The sequence below is a fragment of the Natrix helvetica genome (assembly GCF_964273705.1).
Source record: "Natrix helvetica genome assembly, chromosome: 6".
Lineage (NCBI taxonomy): Eukaryota > Metazoa > Chordata > Lepidosauria > Squamata > Natricidae > Natrix > Natrix helvetica.
The window spans coordinates 66,886,204-66,911,441 of record NC_138553.1 but is presented as its reverse complement, the minus strand read 5'-3'; the positions used below and the strand labels follow the sequence as shown (position 1 = coordinate 66,911,441).

The 25,238-nt window shown below is 39.2% G+C and overlaps 1 protein-coding gene across 3 annotated transcripts in view; it reads right to left on the bottom strand.

The window, feature by feature from the left end:
• The window catches only part of PLXNB2 (plexin B2), a 362,925-nt gene extending 337,687 nt beyond the window's left edge, over positions 1-25,238 (bottom strand). For 2 of the 3 annotated variants that reach the window (XM_081958621.1, XM_081958619.1), the window contains exon 1: positions 24,492-24,725. The gene's annotated coding sequence lies outside the window, so the exon portion shown is untranslated. Of the gene's footprint in view, positions 1-24,491; positions 24,726-24,760 lie in introns of those variants that run through there. The other variant, XM_081958620.1, reaches the window with a different exon arrangement.

Here is a 25,238-nt window from a genome sequence, read left to right as displayed (position 1 = left end):
TGAAGTTTTTTGTCATCCATCCCTTGTGAAAAGCCAGTCAAAATGGCGACACAGTAAAGAGCTTGTCAATCAAGCTCCATGTTTCTTTCAGTTTTAGCTAAACTCTGCCAAATTTCTCTTCCTGTGAACACTAGAGAGCTATAGTATTTACCTATCCCTTGCTCTTAGGAAAAAATGTAAAAATTAAGAGATATCTGACTCACCCCCATCAACCTTACATTCAAGTAATTGTTTCTTACTGTTCAATAGCTACGAGATAATTTCCTGGATAACTAAGAGAAAGGGACATTATTTCCTTCTAGTATATATTTAGGTATACAGGGATGTGGTGGCTCAAGATGCTGAGCTTGTCAATCAGAAAGATTGGCAGTTCAACGGTTCGAATCCCTAGCACTGCATAACGGAGGGAGCTCCCATTATTTGTCCCAGCTTTTGCCAACCTAGCAGTTCGAAAGCATGTAGAAAAATAGTGACCACCTTGGTGGGAAGGTAACAGCGTTCCATGCACTTTTGCATTTAGTCATGACAGCTACATGACCACAGAGACATCTTCAGACAGCACTGGCTCTTCAGCTTTGACACAGAGATGAGCACCGCCCCCTAGAGTCAGGAACAACTAGTACATATGTGCAAGGGGAACCTTTACCTATATATTTAGGTACTTTCTTAAAACTGTGAAACATTTCCCTGCCTTATCCTAGTGGCTCTTCCCAGGACATACTTTATTGTGTAGGAAAAGAAAAGAAAAACTTGTGACAAATAAAGACTCTCCACTAGTATTTCTAGATGAGTAACTCAGATACAAGGACACAATCACCATTAATCTAAAATGCATGTCAAGGGAACATCAAAATGGGGAAATGATAATTCAGCATTTTTAAAATGATAAGCCAGCTTCTTAATGATTGTTTAGGACAGGGGTGTCCAAACTTGGCAACTTTAAGACTTGTGGACTTCAACTCCCAGAATTCCCCAGCCAGCTCTGGGGAATTCTGGGAGTTGAAGTCCACAAGTCTTAAAGTTGCCAAGTTTGGACACCCCTGGTTTAGGAAATGTATATGTGTAACAATGTGAGGCTTTGCATGTAGGATAAGAACATACATATAGCCAATGAAAGTGAGACAAAGTATTGTGCTGCCTTTGAAACAAAAGCTCCCGTAACCTTTCTAATCCTCTCATTTGGCTCATTCTACAATATCATAGCTAGTAAGATTTTGTCTTTATTAGCTAGTTTTCTCTATGCATCCAGAAGTTAATTGCTATTTGGCATTTTTTAAAATTTGGAACTGGCAATTAGCATTATGTTCTAGAAAATGCAAGCGACACCATGGTCATTTTGGTCCATTTAATATGTCTGAATGGGTATCTATGGAGATTTTCAGTCATCCAGGTCATGGTTGTCCCAAAGGAAAAGGAAGAAAAACAAAGAGAATCCTGCCTTTTCAAAGAGCACCTTTGGGACATGTCTAAACGAGGCTTAAAAAATTTGCACTACTGTTTGAAGGACATGGTTGGTTCTAAAAATACATGTCCAGCAAAGTCACAACTTAAAACAAGGAGAGCACAAGCAACCTGAATTAAATGTTCTTTTTTTTAAAAACCCACAAAGATGCTTCTTCAAAAGTCACTACATTGTGTGTGAGAGGGGGGGGGGGAGAGAGGGAGGGAGAGAGAGGGAGAGAGTGCCTGGACAGATGGATGCTTAAGTGGAACAAGCCTAACAATTTTATAAATGCTTTTCATGACTTTTCAAGTTTTATTTTATTTTTGGGGGCGTGTGCGTGTATGTGTGTGTGTCAGGATGGTGTCTACCTTTAAGAACTTCCTAAAAGTAATCAGCATATTGTTCAGTAACCTGCAAATCTCTCTTTAAAAATTGTTGCAGTGGAAATAGGAGAAATAAGAAATACAAATAAAAGCATAATGGTCTCTAAATCTGTCACCATCACAATATCTTGATGTATTGACCTATGGCACCACAGTCAACATACTGCTTGGACACTATAATAAGAATAGAATAGAATTCTTTATTGACCAAGTGTGATTGGACACACATGGAATTTGTCTTTGGTGCCTATGCTCTCTGTTTGCATAAAAAGACAAGATACTTTCTTCAAGAATCATAAGGTACAACACTTAATGATAGTCATAGGGTACAAATAAGCAATCAGGAAACAATCAATATAAATTGTAAGGATACAAGCAACAAAGTTACAGACCTACAGTCATAAGTGGGAGAAGATGGGTGATAGGAATGATGAGAGGACTAATAGTAATAGACATGCAGCCTTAAGTGAATGGTTTGACAGTGGTGAGGGAATTATTTTTTTAGCAGAGTGATGGGATTCGGGGGAAAACTGTTCTTGTGTCTAGTTGCCTTGGTTTGCAGTGTTCTGTAGCATTGTTTTGAGGATAGGAGTTGAAAGAATTTATGTCCAGGATGCAAGGGGTCTGTAGATATTTTCACAGCCCTCTTTTTGACTCTTGCGGTGTACAGGTCCTCAATGGAAGGCAGGATGGCAGTAAAACTGATATGTAATATTTCATATGATTGTATCCTGAACTCTGAGTCCCTTCTGATCATTTTTGACCTTGTGTTTACTACTATTTACGGGGCTAGAAGTATTTATTTTTATGAAACCAATTGTATTTTTGTAAATAAAATAAAGATTATTGGGTCCTCAGTTAATATGGGAGTGCTTTGTGGGAAGAAGGTTTCATTCATTATGTTCATTTCAGATATAGTCTGACGGGATGGGAAATGCAATAAAGTACCGTATTCTAGATTTTTTCCATGATGTTATCTGTTGGCTAGAATGAAAGGAATACTTTTTCACTACTCAAATTTGGTTTTCTGTTATCAAATACAACTGGCTCTCTGACAAAATGAGACCACTATGCTGTATCATGATCCCAGCCTGGGTAAGTTAACATCGGGAAAGGACCTAATATTTCTTTAAAGACGTCCAATTAACAGATTGCAAGAACTGCAGCACACAGTATGCAAAAGATGGCTGAACAAACAGACTTGACCCCAATCTGTTCTTTCATTTTCAATTTTCATGAGTGAGATTTTGGCATGGACTCAACCTGTATCTTGCTTACATTATTTTTTTTTCCAAGTTTGAATAGTAATGGGTTTTGGCATAGACCTGTTCTCTCACAACTTCTTCATAAATAATTATCATTTTTAAAACTGTATTTAAGTATATAGTGATCAGGAATTATGGGAGTTGAAGCCCACAAGTCACAAAGGGGCCATCGTTCTCCACCTCTGCCTTAAGGGGAGAAACAAACTTTCATGCATCTCTATTCAGTGTGGAAGAAAGAAGAAGGGAATTGCAGTAATTGAAGTGAAAATTTGAGCTTAATTGAATCTGGGCACTCTATCAGACCAAAGTGCAACATGTTCTGTCTTGGGGAACAGCTTAGTCTCCATTAGTTCTTTTATATACTTACCTTTCACGTGTCCAAAATGAAGAATCCAAATTTTAGTTTTAAGTCCAGTCACATATTTATGAAAAATGTGAGAGTTAAGATATCTTAACACATGCACCAAAGGGGGTGAAAAAAAGTTCAGAGTTCTTACTATTTTCAAATAAAGTGGGAAGGGATACAAAAATAACTGCTAGGTGCTTTATTTATTCTACAACCGCTTTGGGAAGAGATTGTTTTTCTACAAATTATCACCCCTTTCTCGAGATTTAAAAGCCAAGGGTTATGAAGTGATCTCACAGAAAAGGAAAATGAATTAATGTTACCAGCTCAGCTTGCTAGTTAAGAAATTCCCACAAGAGCAGTTTAAGACCTTTCAGTGCATTAGCAAGAATATTGTAAAATATTCACCAACAACACTAAGAAGAGAGATATTAAAAGACATTTAGGGTTCTAGTCCGGGATTCAATTTGATAAAATCCAGACTATTAAAGACATTATAACTATAAGAAAAGCGTGGAAGAAGGAAGAAAAGTAGACAAATTGCAGAAATTAGATCGCATCTATTCCATGTGTGATTCTCAAGCATTTACTGCTAAAATTCTTTGCTTGCTAATGCCACAGAGATCAGAATTTGATAATCTGATTGCATGAGCCCACAAAACAGAATTTTTATTTGGTTTGCATTTTAATTAGCACAAAAGGTATTAGGAAGGGATAAAAGGCAACACTATTCTAGATGAATATTATGAATAATATTGTGAATATTATATCCTTCACCTTTGATATCCTTCAAAACACTGAAAGGAACCACGATTTCATGTCCAGCTCTGTAAGTACAGTTTCTAAAACTAGAATCATTTTTTTAAAATGCTTCCATTCTTAAGTTTCACCTCAGAGGTTTATTTATTTAGCATAGGGCATACAATGTCAGGGAAATCTACACATGATAGACACACTGCTGTACTGACATCTACATTGCTAGTTTGTTTTATTCGGCACTTGCACTCCTATCCTTGGTGCACTGCAGGGAGTGAACTAGCTTACACCAGCTGACTAACAGAGCTTGTGTTGTTGGCTCTTCCAAGCTCCTCCACCGGTCTCACCTCACCTTGTGTTGCAATGCCTTGCATCTGGCCAGGTCTAGCGCCAGCTTCAGAGGTGGCATTCAGCTGGTTTGGACCGGTTCGCCTGAACTGGTAGCGGAAATCTGATAGCCCATCCGCCCATCCCAGCTCTATGCCCTCCTATTTAGGCACATTTTTGAGGCCAGATGCATGCGCGGAAGGCGCGACAGAGAGCAAAGCGCATGTGCGGAAGGCCGGGCACATGCGTGGAAGTGAGCATGCACATGGGTGGCGAACCAGTGGTAACACAATGTGAAACTGACCCCTGGCCGGCCTCCACTCTCGGCACACGCAAACATAAACTAGGTTTTTCCCACTGAAATAGTATCAATTTATCTACTTGCAATATTGAATGCTTTCAAACTTCTGGGTGGGCAGGAGCTAGGGGTAGAGCGAGGAGAGCTCACTCCATCACACTGAGTTGGGCTCAAACCACCAGTGCAGAGTGGCCAGCAGTTCCAGTATCATTAAGCCACTGAGCCACCACATCCCTTCAGAAGTTTAGATATGAATAGCTTAGAAATCCACTTGTTTAATTAGCCTCGATAACTCAGAATTAATGAAGATTTAGCAGATTGTGAAAAAAGTGATTCCGTGCTGGGAGTAATACTATTAAATTGGCTGCTCGTGTAGTTACTGAGCGAAGATCACCAGGAGTACAAAGTCCTACTCTTAATAGGAGCAGCGTCCACTTATAAATTCAACTTTTTTATGCCTTTTATCTCCTTTTATCTTCCTGTCACAGGGAACATTTACTCCTACAGATTTATCCCTGTGCTCTAAAGTTATCTCACAAAGTACAGCTATGGTTCTCTCTATGGTAGAGAGAATACCTACTGGATTGTCAGGAAGCCTACCCTGTGGTGTGCTCTGAAGAGAAATGGAGTTGATCCAAGCTTTGCTAACAACTTTCTATACCTGACTAAAAATGATGCTATTTCAAAGACATTTGTGAACACTGGTTGATAACGCTTTCAAGACTGTTTTTATAGTCCCTTAATCATTCCAGGTTTTGTTTTTCATTTCACTATCTGTGCGTTGTTGTTATTGTTTATTTTAAAAAGGGCTTAAGATCTTAGCTGCTGAACAGAAGCAACTTAAATCTTTTAAGACAATTCTATAACTTCAGCAGCTTGTGGCTTCAGTTGTGTTTTTGTGGCAGCAGTAGCTGAGACTAACCTTTATTAGTTTTAAACTGTTTCCCCACATATTTTCCTACACACGCGCACACACACCACTCAAAAGGTAAGAAAACTATTGCTTTTATGCTTTAAATAATGGCTGCTACATATTTAATATACAGTAAATCTGATTAAGTCTAGAGTCGGGAACGACTAGCAAGGGGAACCTCTATCTTGATTTTTACCTTTTATGTCTGGTTGAAGGAACTTAAATCAGATTCAAGGTGGCCTTCTGTGCACACTTCAAGAGTTAAGTAAAATAGTCCACATTTCACATTAAGCCATAATGGGACCTGTTTGGTTTTGCAGATTGTGCAGCCTTTTTCAATTAACCATTACAGTGTGTATGTATGCAAGTACATATGTGTATATAAGTGTGCACTATAGCTTTGATGCGGTTAGGTCTTAACAATTCATCTCTTTTAAAATATCCTGAGAAAATCTACAAAAATGCAATATGTATTCATGCGAAACACAAAATAAAGCAAACTTGCTTCCTTTTTTTTCAGATTGTTACTACAGGGCTATGTATGCAACTGAGACCAGATGATCTCATTCTCTACTTTAGTGCAGGATGGGTCACTAACAATTTAGCAATTGTTTAGTCACCTGAAATGCACTTGCAGGCCTGAAAAGACAGCGACTAATTGCTTCAGCTGAGAAAAATAAATTTAACATTTATTACAGAGAATAATTTTCTGAACAGCAGCCGCACACAGAACAAATACCAAAATTATAATTAACCAACAAAGTTTTAGAGCAACTGAAATACTATGTTTCAATAACAGTTTTTAGAGGAGGGGGGAGTATCTGTTGCAATTTACAATAACGTAACAATGTATTTTAAATGCATGGATTAAAATAATACTGAAAAAGGAATGCTGCACTGAAAGAAAACATACATATGCAGTTAAGTTGACTACAATCAATATTTTAATGGAACATCAAACTCAGAACGTAATCCACAGTGAAATTAGTAGTACACAATGCTTTCTTCCATAAACTGAATTAGTCTCCCTTCTAAAGTACTAGCTTTATCAAAATCACAAGGCTACAACTGTTGAATATTCTATCCTGCAGCTTACAATAGGTTACTTTAATTTATCTATGTTCCAGAAAGACAACACAGGATGCAGGACTCTGTAAAGTTGATTAGATAGCAGTTTGGGGGATGGGGGACGGACAGAGAACCATGAATCTTTATCCCAGCTCCAAGCCAACAGAAAAATAAGTGTGTGCTGGCCATTGCAAAGGTTATTATGAAATCAAACAGAAGAAAGATTGGCTATAGATAGCTGAGTCATGTTAAAAGGATTCACTGACCTTCTGGTGTTATCTTGAGCAATACTATATCTTCATCAGTAAGTTGTGCAGATATTTTATTGTTTCTTTTACCAAGTATATAAAATACACAATGTGGCTATTTTGGTGAAGTTTATTATTATATTTATTGCATTTTTAACCTCATCATTATTGCTTCATAACTCAAGGGATATATCTACTATGCTTTCCTCCTATTTTCCCTGCAACAACAATCCTGTGTTGTAGGCTGGATAGGAAGAGAGTGACTGGCCCCAAAGTCTCCCAGCTGGCTTTCATGCCTAAAGTGGGACTAGTAGTTAAGAGTTCTTTGGTTTCTTGTTAAGTGCCTTAACCACTAGACCGAACTGCTTCTGAGATTCAGAAAAGAAGGGCTACTGGTCACAATAAACTGCAATTTCCAGTGCCTTTTCCACTCCTAGGCATTATTTTGTGAAAATGTTCGGAACAACCATCACCCCCCAAAAGCTAACATCTTACAGGATTAATTGCAATCATTTGAGTGATCAGAAGGATCACTGTCATTCTATGACATTTCTGGAAGGTTTTTTTTTTTTGTATTTTATGTTAGGAAAGCACAAGCACTTAGACTTAAAATACCGCTTCACAGGGTTTTACAGTCCACTCTAAGTGGTTTACAGGGTCAGCATATTGCTTCCAACAATCTGGAGCCTCCTTTTACTGACCTCAGAAGGATGGAAGGCTGAGCCAACCTTGTGCTGGTGAGAATCGAACTGCTGGCAGCCAGCAGAATTAGCCTGCAACACTGCATTCTAAGCACTGTGCCACCACAGCTCTTACCCAAGACCTGCAAAGGTAAGTAGGTTTGACTACTCCAGGAAGTCACAATCCATTCTTCCATAAAACACGTTCTTACTAGGCATTTAAATTCAATTCTAATTTCACACTCCCTTTTCAACTGCTTTTTGCGTACTCATTGCTACTGTATTTGAATCCATCCACCTTGCTGCTACTCATCCTCTTCTCTTTTCTTCCGTCTTTCCCAGCATTGCGCGTTGTACAAAATAAATAATTTCTTCTTCCCACAGGAGTAGAATGTGCGGGAGTAGAAAACAGAATAAATAATACTATTGTTTTTATTAGCTTAATATGCTTGTAAAGTTCAGGTTCACTCAGCCATCAAAGAACATCAATCACACTTGACAGGCTGTAACACATTTTGGAATTCCATGGTAAGCTACACACAAACAATCCTTTAGATACACATATTCAAGAAAAAAAGACTTTGGGTTGATCCACCAATATCTAGCAATGAAATTAAATTCTTACCATACAATAATACAATAATACAATAGTAGAGTTGGAAGGGACCTTGGAGGTCTTCTAGTCCAACCCCCTGCCTAGGCAGGAAACCCTATACCACTTCATATTTCGTATTAATCCTTTCGTATTAAGCTTAAGACCCACCTATTCCAAGCAGCTGGCCTGGCTCAACTTTGATCTAACCATATCGCTCCTGACGGGTTTTTAACTGGGTATTTTAATTATATTTAATTATCTAGGGGTTTTTAAATACTGTATTTTAATTGTTTTTATTTATCAGCCGACCTCCTCCTTGTGTGTGTCTCGGTATATGTCTCTGTTATATGTTTGTTTTGTCCACATATTTATTTCATATGTTTCATTGTACGCCGCCCCGAGTCCTTCGGGAGAGGGTGCGGCTAAGAAATAAATATATTATTATTATTATTATTCAGACAGATGGCTATCCAACATCTTCTTAAAGACTTCCAGTGTTGGGGCATTCACAACTTCTGGAGGCAAGCTGTTCCACTGATTAATTGTTCTAACTGTCAGGAAGTTTCTCCTCAGTTCTAAGTTGCTTCTCTCCTTGATTAGTTTCCACCCATTGCTTCTTGTTCTGCCCTCAGGTGCCTTGGAGAATAGTTTGACTCCCTCTTCTTTGTGGCAACCCCTGAGATATTGGAACAATGCTATCATGTCTCCCCTATTCCTTCTTTCTCTTAAGCTAAACATACCCAGTTCCTGCAACCGTTCTTCATATGTTTTAGTCTCCAGTCCCCTAATCATCTTTGTTGCTCTTCCCATAGTCCACATTCCCAATCAATCAAAGAAATGGTAGACATCTGGAATTACTGCAGGGAATTATAAGCTGCACATATGAAGAAGTTCTGAGTCTAACAGCTATATGGAATCCTCTAGTTTAAATCTTGGGCCTTCTTTCATCATTTCAATAACACTCTTGCTGATTATTTCTAGCCTTCAAGGTTTCCCCGCATCTGTTCCTTGTTTACAAAACATGTTTCTCTGTAGTAAGGACTCTCACTTACCAACTTCAATCCTAACACCATATTTTGTAAATAAAGTTTGATCCCTCTACTTGCATCTCACCCCAAATGATAAGATGCAAGTATTTCACTATCTGCATATTGGGGGGGAAAAATAAAGTGTGAATTACTATTTTTCAGGAACTTTTCAAATATGTCTTCACACCTCTTCTGGGGAAGAAAAACATCCATGCTGCTAGTATCTGAATTCTTGATTTTTAAAATACTGCAAGGTTATTCTAATAAATTCACAGTTTTACAAAATTTGTTCGGCCATTTATACTCAGTGGGATAGACACTTTGCCTCTAACCTTAACTACCAAGGAGAAGCCATGCAGAAACTGTTGGCATAAATAAAATCAATGCCTGACTACTACTGTCTACTTTTCTCTTTCATTATATTGATTTAAGAGCTTACCCCACTGGCTATGTATTCTATACCAGCCTAACCTAAGCCCAAACATAATGTGACTACGAGCCCCCAGAGTGGATTTTATTTAACATTATTATGTTAAATCAACATTACTATATAACACTCCTCCTAGTGCCCTGTTCTAATGAAATTGTTCTGCACTTATAGCATATTTTATGCAAATACAAACATTATGCATGCAGATATTCTGCACTTACAACAAGATAATATGCACTATGTCTACAAAAGAATAAAACAAATGGAATCCTACTAGATGTAATATTTTTCTGATTCTACATTTTACACTATGAGTTTTAATAACAATATACTGTATCAATGACCAAAAACAAGGAAACTCACTGATTGCTGTTTGTAGCATATTTAATGAACTGTAAGCTCCCCCTCCTCACAATGCTACTTCCTAGAGCAGCAATTTGGAATCTCATTTTGCTTCATTGGTTGGACTTCACCTCAAATAATGCCCAACTGGTATTTTCCAAAATAGAAATTATGGATGTGATTTCCCAGAACCTTCATCAACCCCTGTAAAGGTTCCCCTCGCACATATGTGCTAGTCATTCCCAACTCTAGGGGGCGGTGCTCATCTCTGTTTCAAAGCCAAAGAGCCAGCACTGTCTGAAGATGTCTTTGGGGTCATGTGGCCAGCATGACTAAACGTCAAATGCGCACCTTCCCACTGTTACCGTCACTATTTTTCTACTTGCATTTTTTACATGGTTTTGAACTGCTAGGTTGGCAGAAGCTGAGACAAATAATGGGAGCTCAATCCATTACATGGTGCTAGGGATTCAAACCGCCAAACTTTCTGATCAACAAGCTCATTGTCTTAGCCACTGAGCCACCGCGCCCCTAGAACATTAATCAATTCATTAATAAATTGGTGGCTTACGCATTATTCCACAGACCCTTTTGAAAACCTATTTCACTTATTTTTCCATACATGTTTTACTGTTCACTATTTTGCTCTCCCAAATAGTTTTATGCAACCACTCAAGTTTAACATTTATCAGAATCTGACACAATCAGTTCTCACCTAAATTAATCAAACTCTTGTTATAGGGTGTCTCATTTTAATCTTGCTTAGAGAACAAAATTAAAAATAGAACCCATTCTTTTATAAAAATATATTTTGTAAGAAATTCCATGAGACTAAGAGTCATAGCCTGGAATGAATCCAAGAAACCTGGAAGTGAAAAAGCAAGTAAAAGACAAGAACAACTTGAGAATGTCTTGGCTGCAATACCCCAGCCATCTGTTTCAATCAAAAAAACTTCTCACAATCCAACAATTCTATGATTCCTGGATTTATGATGATGTTAAAATTAATCCAACTGAATTGGCACAAATACCAACATGGAAGTATTTTAACTGTAAGAAAGAGACAATCCTGAGAAGTTTGTCCTGCGTAGAAAATGCAACTCTGGACATCTCCAATGTGTTTATTACAAAAGCTTGTGTCATTTCAAAGTGTTTCCCTAAAATATGTGAATAGAATCTTTGGGCTGATTAAAGTAACCAAGGGTAAATTGGTCCATTTTATTTAATACCTGGTTGAATCCATCCAAGGTAAATCTTAGCTTTCAATTCATGTTTCAACGCTTCCTTTAGAGATCAACATTTCCTCTATTTAAGTTAGTACTCAAATACATTATATATGTTTCTTCTCCTCAAAATGGTCCAAACATTTTAGTAAGCTTGGATCACAGCTGTAACACTTTTAATACAAGCTATTTTAAATACATTATTCAACTGCACTGACTTCTGAGGGGTTTCCAGGCAAAAGAATGTTTACTTTAATTTCAAAAACGTCTTTAAGGCTTCAAAAACATTCGTATTGTTTTTTTTTCTTCACATATTATCTAGCTAGACTTTCAGAGGGTCAAAAATCTTATACTTTATACTTCCCCTGAAATCTAATATAAAGAAAAGGACAGGGAGGTGTCTCTGATGGCACTTGACTTTAAAACAACTCTCCCAAAGTGCCTTGTCTGGCATTTTCTTCAATAATTTATCTTAGTACATTATATTGTTCATTTTCAATAATATTTATCTCTACAATGGAATGTGAGACTATGACATTGTTATAAATGTATTGTGGTTGTTAGTTGTGAAGTTGTGTCCGTTCCATTGCGACTCCATGGACAATGTTCCTCCAGGCCTTCCTGTCCTCCACCATCCCCCGGAGTGCATTTAAGCTCACACCAACTGCTTCAGTGACTCCATCCAGCCACCTCATTCTCTGTCATCCCCTTCTTCTTTTGCCTTCAATCTTTCCCAGCATTAATCTCTTCTCCATATTAATGTATATTTTTATGTATTTAATAATGTAATGACGGATGCATTTTTTAAAAAAAATGTATATAGACTGTTGGCAGCTTTGCAAACTTTGTCAAAATGTGAGCTATAAATTTTCTTAAAGAAATAAAAAGCCATGATACATTAGTTTTGTTCCTAATGTCCTAAAGAAATAAAAAAGCCAAAGCATTTTTATTTTTGTCTTATAACCTGCTTCCCTTTGGGAAACTCCAAAAGGAAAGCAGATTCTAAAAAAATATTTCTGCAGCACTGTAGCAAGAAAACAAAAATAGAGAAGTCACACCTGTTTAAAAGAGCTTTAGAATGTTTTTACATCCTGGAATAAGACAAACAGTCCTGCTTCTAACTTTGCAGGTTGGAGCTGAATCCTCCGCCCATCCCATCATCCAGGTCTGCTAAACTTGGCTGAATAGGTTCCATCATTTCAAAGCAGAAAACACAAATATGTTCTGAAATAGGCTTAAAACAAATTTAAACCAAACTTCTAAAATTATAAAAAAAAAATTATTGCTCAGCTCACAAAAGGTGGAAAGCAGAAGAAAATCTTGATGCTTCCAACATACAAGTGACTCATTCTATGGACTTTATTCCATCAAATGTCATTAATGTGAGCTCTAACCTCATACTACTAGCCACTCCTGCTTTAGAGATTATTAGCAAAAAAGGAAATTTTTGTTGTTCAAGAGATAGATTTTTAATTCAGACCAGGGAAGCAATTCCTCCCAAGAGTATACAGCAAGGCAGTTAAGAACAAATTCTGAATTCTTAAAACATGCAGTATTGATTTCAAGATAATCTAAACTGATTTATTCATTTCTGGAAATTCCAAGTTAGTACAACAATGGACTTTGTATAATACTCTTTGATAATACCTATTGGATTTTACTAAGCTTTCCACAGTGTATAAATATTGAGCAGATTGAAAAGCATGTTGAATGATTTTCCTAAAGTAGAGACAGGCAAAATCCTGACCAGGATAGGAATGTTTCTTTAGTGCAGGGTCGGCAACCTTAAACACTCAAAGAGCCACAAAGGTCCTAACTGGAAGCCCCCCATTCAATTCTGGAGCCAACCGGAAGTCCAGTTAGCCCACCATAGAGTACGGTGTCCAGTTCCTCCTAGCACGGTGGCTGGGGAATTCTGGGAGTTGAAGTCCACAAGTCTTAAAGTTCCCAAGTTTGGACACCCCTGCCGTAGAGTCTCCTCCTGGCGCACTGTGTTTCCCCCCCACCCAACCTGAAGCTCCTTCCAAAATTGTGGTGCTGACCAGCAACAGGGAGCCGCAGCAGAGGGATGAAAGAGCCACAGGTTGCTGACCCCCTGCTTTAGTGCCCAGTAAGAAACTGACAAACTACAATGGAGACCTCGGTTTGTAGAACCCTCTTCACCTTCTGCAATACTTATCAGCCACCCATCATCTTTCTTAAAGATAGAGGTACTTGTTGACAGTGATCGAAAGCATTTTGTTCTAAAATATGATCATCCACATAAGGAAAAAAGGAAAAAAAGATAAGTTGTGGGAGCATGGAGTAGCACCCTCACCCAAAGACTCTGAAAAGCATGTGACAGGTTTTCTTAATCCACAAATGCCATGATTATAAAAAAAGCTCACTGAAACAATGTTAATGTTTGAACCTCTGTGTCAGCTTTGCTTAATTTTAATGGAATTCAGTGCAAGTGGAACCATAGGCTACTGTACAGAACATATTATTAGGTAACCAAAAGGATTCAGGAGAAAACGTTACTGATACATTTACCATCAGACCTCTAGAAAGTCAGAAAAAAACAAGATATTACAGGTTCTTTGCCCTATGGCAGGGGTGTCAAACTCAAGCCCGAAGGTTAGATCTGGCCAACAGGGCTATCCCGGAAACAGCGGACTGGTTCCTGATGCCAGTGCCATCAAAAACGGACCTCTGTTTTCACTGACAGGAGGCTGTTGCAGCCTGGGAGCCTGCCAGTGAAAAGAGGGAGCTTGGGAGCCCATTTTCACTGGCAGACTGCTCGAGCCACCACAGACTCCCCCCTCCCAACATGAGTGATGTCATGCTGGCCATGCCCATCCTGGCCACACCCACCCTGCCCCTGCCTGAGGTCAAACACAACCCTCATGTGGTCCTCAATAAAATTGACACCCATGCCCCAGAGAAAGAAGGCATGGAATCGTACTTTAGAAAGCAAAAACCTTTTTTTTTTAAAAAAGAGAAGAGGCTGCAAAGGAGATAAAAATCCTGTCAGTTCATCTCTCTGCATCTCCAGTTTTCTCCTACCAAGCTTTTCCTGCTTCATCTAATGGTCCAGGCCTGTCAAACTGGCGCACCGCGCAGGCCACACCCATCCTGGCTCCATAAAAAAAAACATTGTGATACGTCACAATCTGGCCTGTGACACAATCGGGTTTGACACCCGTGATCTAAACCCGTCTTTTAAAAGATCAGTTATAAGAAACATAATTTAGTTCTAGTTCACTTGATTCAAGAGGACGTTAGGAAATTTTTTTATTTTCTCTTCAGTAGATCCACTTCTCTTTCTAATCCAGGAAAGCGCTAGCAGTTATAACCACTACCTAAATTTCAAGGAGAGACCATAACAACTGATTTTTGCAAAATTTTGAGGTTTAAAAAACATACAAAAGACCAGTCCTGAACTGATTTTTTTTTTTATTTCTGAACAACCCACTTAATAGGAACAAATAAATGCAGGTGGCTGTCCTAATAGAATGTAGTATATGCATTGGGTAGAAGCAAGCAATGATCCTCATTTAGTGGTAAGAAGATTACCAGTCATTGATAGCAGTGATAATTTCCAGGAGTTTATTGACAAAAGCAAACCCAATAGTTGAAATCACAAGGAAGTAGATTCAAGCGATACATCAAGTGTAACTTGTTGACTTTAAGAATGTGAGAAGATGGAACAAGCTGTTCTAGGAAGTAGCCAGTTCTGCTACTTCATAGAAGTAGCTGATTATCACCTGTGAAATCTATTCTAGTGGACTATGCCTTGAGGCAGAAGTTTGACTAGATAACCTCTAAGGTACTTTCTAATCAATGATTCTATAAGATAATATCTGATGCTAATGACACAGAAGCAATCGCATATGAGCAAATAATTACTTTGCCCTCAATAGTTACAGTTAATAGTTTACAAAGACAGATACCTTAAGCAGTTAACAAATGAAAGGCTGACACAGCTATTTAAAAAGAATAGTAGTCTGTAGGGACTTTAGAACATTAGTTAAATGAAAGAAAGATAAGAGCATCAAGCTTCTCACCAGACTGAAAAGGGCAGAAAGTTTAAAGATATAGCATTCATACATATTTATACTAAAGGAGAGCAGGGGCATAGCTTAATTTGAGAATGGAAGAAACAGCAGGTCGTGTTTTTGGAAAGAAAGTGGAAAAGAAGATTCTGGTCAAGAGGAGAGAAAGTGTTCTGAACTAAGCTTCCCAAGATCATGAAGCAGACTCCTTGTCCGGATAAAACTTATTTTATTTAGGTTAAAGAATTCCTCTCCAGCAAAGTCCTGGCAAACAGTCTTTCATGAGATTTCACAACTACAGACCTTTATGAGGCTTGCAGAGTTGCTAGGCCAATATCTTCCAAACGCCAAGCTGTGGCAGCAATTATTTGGCAAGAAGTCAGCAACATATCCTCACCTAGTGATTGAACTAATTGTCTCCTACAAACTCTCCTCCCCTTTTGCTTCTCTTTATTCCTGTGGGAGGGGCCATTCACCATCCACCTGTGCCTTTACTTCCAAGTCGGCCCTTGTTCCTTAGCTGTTCCATTCTCCTGGCAGCTCTGCGCATGCACACATCAGGAACAGGCTCCAGCTGTTCTGCCCCACTGATCTCCAACTCTGAAGGCAGCTGATAACTGTCGGACGGCCCTGGCCCCATCTCTGCCTCCAACACAGAGCCCTCATCAGAGCCTTCCCAGGAGTCCAGGACTGGCCCATGTTCCTCCCCAAACTCCTCACTGTCTGTTGTGGCCCACCAGTTTCGCTGGCCACTGATGGGCCACAACAGAAAGAATCACCTTACTCAATAGAACTGGAACATTATTACTAGCCTGGAAAAGAAGAAAGCAGTTTCTTTCTCAGCTTCCTTCTGAATTAAAAGAAAAGGGATATAGAAAAAAAGAAATAGTTCTTTGGAGAAGGAAGGAAGGAAGGAAGGAAGGGAGGGAGGGAGGGAGGGAGGGAGGGAGGGAGGGAGGGAAAGGATGGATGGATGGAAGCTTGACCAAGAAGAGATCGTTTTCCATTTACCGACTAGGTACATGATGTAGAACATGGGTATCAAACTTGTTGTGTCACATTGCTGTCACGTGACATTTTGCAACATTTTTACCTTTGTGGAGCTGGAGTGGGCGTGGCCACCAGTTTGACACTCCCGATGTAGAACTACTGTATTTCTACCTTTTCCTTAAAGGTACAGCAAATAGAAAGAAAGCTTTTCTTTCAGGATTTTGGGAAAAGTATTACTCAACTGACAAACCAAAAAAAGGAAACACTCAGATTTTTTAATGTAATGAATGCTAACATGAGCATGGGATTGGATGAGATATCCTATAAGATCCCTTCCATCTGTATGATTATACATATACAATTAAGCTTAATTTAATTATGAATATTAACAACACACTTTTTAATTATTCATTGAATGCTTTTTCTGTTTTGTCTCATTCAAAATTACAATTTAATAAAAGGTCTCTGGGGCCATATCTAAGATATTCAAGGATAACATGATCTCTGGCTTCAGCTTATGCATTTCACTTTAAACATGTGCAGAGTATGAAAATCTTGGAACACTGAAATCAAAAGTGTCATGTAGAGAGAAAACTTATTTTGGGTCTAAGTAAACAGCATAAATTCCATCACTTCAGTGGTTTCAGAAATGTTACAACTGGCAAAGGAAGTGCACTGCAAGTATTTCTTCGCTTCATTTTGCTTTTCTCTGCATATTCTGTGTATGAATCATCCAAAAGTATTTGTTCTACAGGCAACCTTTCTGTGGTTAATAAAAATTATTATGATCAGGACTTAAATATGATAACTGCATTATCCTGCAGTGGACATTCATCTATAGAGCTTTATTCTGTTTGAAGAATGAAAGCACAACTAGAAGAAAAATATCTATTCATCTTATGACACTGCTATTAAGAATATTATATTTGGCCACATTGCTACAGCATTTTGGCAGTGCTTTAAAAGCCTGCAATGTTTATTTATTATTATTATTGCTTTATGTATTACTACCCATGTAGCTGCTATTTCTGTTATTACAGATAAGAGAGAAGTTAAAGAAAAATTAAAATGTTATAATAATCATGAAAACTCTCATATACAAAGTGCTTTGATGAATTATCCATCATTCAGTTATACCTATTTTGCTTTATGTCACCAATTCATCCTCCTGCACAATTTTACTTTTTCAAACTAAAAGGCACACATTTTCTTAACTTTACTTCTAAGAGAGCGGGCTGCAAATACGTTTCAACAGAGTAATCATGGGTTACAGAAATTTATGTTCAAATGTATTTCAAAACCATAAAGTTAAAGTTAAAACTCTGTTAAAGTTTGTTCAAAAACATTATCGTTAGATAGACTGAGATTGGCTCAAACACTAAGATCTTTAGGAAGGCACAGTAACAGAAGTTTATAGTTTGTAGATTTGATGAGATCATTAAAACCAACTGTCCTAAAATTAGCTTTTCTACCTAATTTTGAAAAAGAATCAAATTGTGGAAGGGCATAACCAATGGCCGTGGCCATTCTAGGTAAGGATCTGTCATCCCCCATCTGATGAACATAACCTCTAACTTGATTTGCAATTTTAACCCCAGTTATTGTAAAGATAAAGGGTAAACAGTGCAGACAAAATTCTATGCCCAGATTTTATAAAAAATTAGCTCGATCCTCCTTTTCAGAATTCCATGCATTACAAACTAACTCTATGTGGAATGAACTTCCTAGCAATGTTGCGAATCCAGCTAAAACGCTGAATGATCTATTTTAAAATTTTGATCTAACAATTATTGGACATCAAGCTTATTGAATAAACAATATCAAAAACTGATGCTATACAACCAAGCAACTACACTCTCTACAACTACAGCTAACCAAGAATTTCAGGAAAACTTTTCCGGGGATCTATGAAAACACCTCAGTGAGTTGCAATGAGAAAGAACAGTGTTTCTTATCTTTATGAATGAATCACTTCTGTTCCTCTTACGTGTGTGTGGGTGTGAGTACGTAAACACATATTGTTCTTGCAAAAAGGGTTAAAAAAGACATTTCAGCAAAAAGAAAATGAAAGCTGTAAAGATTTAAAAAATATTTTGTAGATGAATTTTAAGAAGAAAAAAGAAAAGTATACTGTTATTGCAGGATGCCAGAGTTTACATGATAGAAATTGGACACAATCAAAGTACATTAATTGCAAGGGTATATTTTTTAAAAAGTAAGTAAAAATACTGCCCAGATTATTATGAGGACCCAGATTGTTGGGGGCAAGAGGCTGACTCTGTAAACCGCTTAGAGAGGGCTGTAAAAGCACCGTGAAGTGGTATATTAGTCTAAGTGCTATTGCTATTGCTCTTAACCTGATGTGTTAGATTTGCATATGATACATATTATTCCAATCCTTGCACTGATCTTTAATAGATATCAGTAATACAAAGGTTAATAGTTTGTATTTATTACTAGAGCTCTTAATAACCACAATTAGATCAGAAAATATTTTTGGATCTCAATTAATGGCAGCAGCAAGTCTTTCCTTCCTTCAAATTTTAATTTAACATGGACATCGAAATACTGTACCTTTATAAGCTTGAAGCCAGCAAGTCCTTAATTGTCTTGTGTCTAAACTACTAGCAACTGGTAGTGATCTGGTATAACTTTGTTGAGACTCTGTGTGAAGAGTGAAGAGCTAAATTCGTTAATTTGCCATACAACAAAGAATTGTTTATTTTTTTAAAAAAATGTGGTTATATAAAAACAGTTTGCATTGTACTTGGATATTCTATTCTGCTGCAAAATATGAGGCATAAAAATGATCACAAGATTTTTTTAATTTTTTACAGTAGAGGTCTACCAAGAAGAAAACCCGGAGAAGTTTAATGGAGACTATTCCTAGGAAAGTGTTAAAATGACTGAAGGCTAAAAATAGAACCTTGAGGCAAGGACTAGCAAAGTTTGTAATGACAACAAATCCATTCTTCCACTATAATCAAATAGGCAGAAATACAAAAAAGAATGCACAAATGAAGACTTTGCAGACACAAGCCATGTCATTCTCAATACGAATAAAATCTCTCTTACGGAACAAAATGAAAATCCCAATTTAAGTAGGACCAAACAAGTGAGAAGGAAGAACTCACTGAAGAATAGCCTAATGCTGTGAAAGATTGAGAGCAAAAGAAGGGGACGGCAGAGTATGAGGTGGCTGGCTAGAGTCACCGAAGCAGGAGCCGTGAGCTTAAATGAACTCCGGGGGATGGTAGAGGACAGGAAGGCCTGGAGGAACATTGTCCACGGGGTCGTGATGGGTTGGACATGACTTTGCAACTAACAACAACAATAATAAACAAGTGATAAAGTGCTAGAATTCTTGCAAAATGCTTAAATGGAAACTTTAACAAAATCAACAATGTAAATTGTGTATAAAGTGCTGTTGCCTGATTGTAGGCTTGTATTGGCCAACTGGAATCCTTTCTTTCCCTTTCTGCTTGATCTGTATTAATACATATTTATTTTATTTCATTTCAGCTTCCTTTAAAACTAAAGGAAAAAGTAAGTGATGCGATGGATATCCTTTCTCAGTGCCCTGAGGCTGAGGAGGACTGGATGAGAGATAACAAGCTTTATCTGAACCTTGCTCAGATAGAGTGGCTATGAGTAGTCAGCTCATGACTCTTGCTCGGGGTACGTATGGCAGTTGTGATTGGAAGAGCCTTTACTGCATTTTGGGTTCCGTGCCAGTTACATCCTTTCTCAGAATCAAGAAGCTCTCCTCTCAGTGAATCATACCCTGATCATCTCTGGGATGGACTACTGCAATGTGCTCTACGTTTGGGTCTATCTTTGAAGAGTATCTGGAAGCTGAAACTGGCGCAACAGTGTTAGCAGTTTTGGATGCCCCTAGGATGTTGCATATAACACAAGCTACACAAGCTGCTATGGGTACCAGTTTGCCTCTGGATCCAATTCAAGGTGTTGGACATTTAAACTCCTTCATGGCATGGGACCAGGATGCCAGAGGAACAGTCTTGTCCCAAGTACATTGATATGTCCCAGCTAGACAAGCTGTGTTTCCTATCAGCCAAAGAATTTTGGCCAGAAGGATCTAGGAGGAGAACATTCTCAATTGCTCCTCCAACCCTATGAAATATCCTATCATCCCTGGAACCCCAACTCAGTTTTCCAGAAGAGTGTTAAGATCTGTTTTTTCCAATTAGCATGGCAGTCTAAAAGTATGGCAGCCCTGGGGATGGCGGGTGGACTGAGAATGTCCCACTCCTTGTTAACACCTAGTCTTTTGAATTTGGTATCTTGATCTTTATTTGGAAGTTCTAATATTTTAATTCTATTTTAATCTATGCCTTTATTCATGTATTTCTAGAAATTTAATAAATAAAATAAACTGATAAATAAATATAATGAACTGAAAAACCAATGTGTTAAGAATCACCTTCTGACTATCCTCTCAATGTATCCTGAATGGAACTCAATAGGCCAAAATGTTTTTCAGTTATCATGATGTCTATTTGAAGATATAGGTAGATATATATATTTTACATTTATTCTTTGTTTTATATTATTGTTGAAATTTCTATGTTCTTTGGGGAATAGTAAGATACATTATGTGGTGGCTCAGTAGCTAAGATGCTGAGTTTGTTGATCAGAAAGGTCGGCGGTTCGAATCCCTAGTGCTTCATAACCGAGTGAGCTCCCATTACTTGTCCCAGCTTCTGCCAACCTAGCAGTTCGAAAGCATGTAAAGATGCAAGTACAAAAATAGGGACCACCTTTGGTGGGAAGGTAACAGCATTCCATGCGCCTTCGGCATTTAGTCATGCTGTCCACATGACCACGGAGACATCTTCAGACAGCCCAGGCTCTTCGGCTTTGAAACGGAGATGAGCACCGCCCCCTAGAGTCAGAAATGACTAACACATATGTGCAAGGGGAACCTTTACCTTTACGATACATTTTAAAAAAAAACCAATCTAAATAATAAATATATCATATCTGTAAAAATGAGGTGTATTTGGGCAAGATAACAATAATCATTGTCTGTCTTGATTACTTTAAGTGCAACTTAATTAAAATCCTAGTGGATTGGGCCCCAAATTAATTAGCAAGAGATCTACCAGTTTAATATTTAGGCAGCAATCCCAAATGAGCTCTGAGCAGAGGCTGCAGGAAGGGAAGCAAAGCTGGAGAGATGTAGAGAGAGAATCAAACCCAACCAGCATTTGTTGTGTAGTCTTGAAATTATGAAAGTGATTAAAGAAACTCTTCATAAAGTCAATCACTTTTTAATTTGACATAATTCCTGTGCATCAGCAAAACATCAAAGACAACTTCAATAATTTTCTTATACCTTGCAAGGAATTATTATATCCATATTCCTAACCTATATCCTTGTACATGTATGACATTAAAGCAAGATTTCTATAATTATATATTTCTGAATGTATTACTTTATTGACAGGATGCACATATCAGCAAAACAAGGTTTACAAACCACAATAGCAATGTGTTAACCCAGAAACAAGAAAAAATACCAGTGTGAACCTAGCTTGTCTATCTCTATTGTATGATTTCACCAGAAAATAATTATTTAATAGGTAGAGAGAACAGCAGGCAAGATCCTTAAACAAACCATCTATTTTACTTATCATTAAGTCTACATGCTAGATAGTGAAATACTGTAATAAAAAAGTAACTGATGTTCAAATGGTAACATTTTATCAACCACAAATGTATCCTATAGTTTCTACATATCTGTCTAGAATTCTGCAATGGGAAGTAGTGCAAAGAACTTTCCAGAATAGCATTAAACATTGCTCAACTATAGGGTCAATTCAAAGTATTCTAAGGGGGCGGGGGGGGGGCAGAATGGCAACAAATGCTTTAATGTCAAACACAGGGTGGGTCCTGATGAAAATATTCCATTTGAAACTGGAGACGTAGCAACATGTTTCAATCAAGGCATCAACACAAATATTTTGAAACAGTGATAAGAACTGTATTGCAGTCTTCTTTCTTGCAGGGAAAGTCTTCTTTCCCACACACTCTCATTTACTGAGCTACTTCTTCAGTGGACAAAATGTTAAACTAAAATAAACACATGCACAATATTGGATGCTGCAAAGCAAGGGGGGGTATTGAAATGGACATAGAGCCCTATGTCTGTCAGATTTACAAAAAGGCCCTGGAAAAAGTTCAAGATGACTAAGTCTAGACCCAACATATAACCAGTGATTGTTTCAGCATTCACATCCCTAGGTTTTACCCTCATCACAAAAGCTTGTACCTCAAAGGAGAACCTCTGTAATCTCTTCATTCCTAGTTTCTCAGCCACTTGTCTCATCTTTTCTCTCTTCAAAATCAGAGCCTTTCCTTCTTCTTTTTATGGTGGAATTGTTGTGCTAGTGCTATTTTCAATTATGCACTAAATTGTATTTTTAACCTTGCTATGTCATGATCTAGAAGCCCAGCATGTGAGAAGCAATTAGATTCTAACCCACTGATCACTTTTTGGCAACCACCATCTGGAAGGATGCTACTGTGTAGATTCTGTGTTAGGAATAAATCCAAAATTCACCAGGAAGAGGAAGGTTCTTTCAAAATTAAAACATGAAAATATCTAAACACAAAGGGTGGGGAAAACGAAACTAGTTCATCCTTTACATGCCTGTCATAGCTTCTTGGGAGTTCCGCATGTGAAGTTCAACAAGGTATGCTTCTGAGTAAGCCTGTCCAAAGTGCAACTACCTACACCATGACAAGATTGCTGGTTTTTTGTAATACCTGTATAGCTGCAAAAAAAGGAGTAAAAGAAACAGCAATTTTCTCCACAAAAAATGTCCTGATATGCTGAATTGTGGGAAGGGATACTACAGAAACTGCATTCTAGCCAGATAAATCAGGGGAGAATAAGTTAGAAGAGAGTAACTGTCTTTCATTTTTTGGCAAAGCAACTGGGGGGATCTAAATTTCTAGGCCACCTACACAGCTGAATTTCAGGCAGAATGAGTGGAACTTAAAGGATAGGGGGTTAAACTGCCAATTTTAAATTCCACAACTGGGTTATTAACATGCTATCTTTGGTGTGGGCATAAAATATTCAAAGTAAGCACAGAGATTGATTTTGTAGTATGTGTACCCTAGCCAGAGGTGGGTTATCTCCCCTTTATTGGCTAATTAAACTGACAAGCCAGTGAAATACCTTCCCATACAAACTGCAGGTGTCACAATCTCATGCCTGGAAAGAGTCACTAGGAGAGCGAACTGCAGAGCAAAAAACCCCCAAAGACAAAACTACCCAGTTCCAAAGCAAATAAACCCAGTGAGAGTGAGTCACAAACGAGGAGTACAGAGCCCAGTTCCCTTCAGCAAAATAAGAGAAGCGCTTTACGAGCTCCTTTTAAACCTTCGCCTTCCCCCACCCCAAACGCCAACACCCCCTCGCCCCCCCACAACCTGCCTTCAATCTCAGAGTGTATCAAAACAGAGATCTCGAGTCCAAATAGGCTGAAACGCCGCTCAAACCGATGACTCCCACCAGCAGGAATGAATGGGAGTCGGGTGAAAAGGGGTTTGTGTAATTCTATAACTCGGGCGGATCGCAAAGGCATGATAAAATCAGCTTGGTATTCTGAAAGTAATCACACAGACACAAACTCCAGGAGGGAGAAGAAAGAAGAAGGAAAAAAACACACCCTTTCTTCCACAGTTCTGAAAAGGAACCGAAAAACTTCTTGCCATCCCCAATCCCCTCAACCCAACCCCTTCTTCCTCTCTCTCTCTCTCTCCCTAAGGACTGAATGGTGACAAGCGCAATGGGAAAGGGGGAGGGGGGAGGGAGAGATCGCGTCCACACCGCAGATCTTGAGAAAGTTTCACATGTAACTAAACCTGATGCTTCCAACGAGCGGAATCCCACAGCACCGCCAGCCACAGAGTTCGGCGGCGAAAGCCAGGACTTTGCCCTTAATGGAAACCATCTGCTGTTCAAACATGGAAGGACGGCCGCTTATTATTTCAAGAAAAAAGCAGGGGGAAAGGAGCGGCGGTCGCTCTACTGAAACACCACCGGGGCGGAGGTGGGGGGGGAAAGAGAAATCGAGTCCGCTTTACCCTTTTCCTGCCTGCCTCCCAGCGGTCCCGAAGCCCCGAACTTCCTTCCAGCGAAACCGACGAGCGCGGGGGGCACCGACTTGAAGGCGTCCTCGGAATGGAAAGCGGTGAGCCGAGAGCTGCCGAGAGAGGCTGGGTTGGTTGTTTGTTTGCTCGGCGGGATCAGCAAATCAGGAATCCCGGGAGGGGTTTTCGAGGCTTTCAACAGGTGGAGCCACCCTTTTGTCAAAAGGAGAGGACCGAGAACGGAGGAGGGGAGGAAAACTTACCCAAGTTGGAAGGCTTGAGGAGGAGCCGGGCGCGCCTTTGTGTGCGCGGCGGCTCTCTTTTCGGTTTGCAGGCGCCGCCGCCCGGCACTGGAGCCGCGCTCTCCCGACCGGCTGCGCCTCAACCGAGCAGCTCCCGGAGGCAGCTCCAAAGACCGGCAGGAGTCGCCGCGCTCAACGGGCTGCCCATGCTGGGAGGAGGCAGCCACCTCGCCGGCTGCCGTCGCTGGAAGCCACACAGCCGCCTCCAAACAAGTCGGACCGAAAGCGGCGCCTTCCGCGAAAGAAGAGGGGGGGGGGGAGGAAAGGCAAGGCGGGCGGGAATGAGGCACGCCGCCAGGGAGAGCGGGGAGCTCGTCACATGATGCGCCGGAGCGCCCGCCTCTGCTCGCGCCCTCCTGCCAGCCCCGCCGCGGGAAAGGGGGAAAACAGCCCGTAGCAGACACACCTGAAGAGGCTGCTGCCCATATCCGTCGCCCGC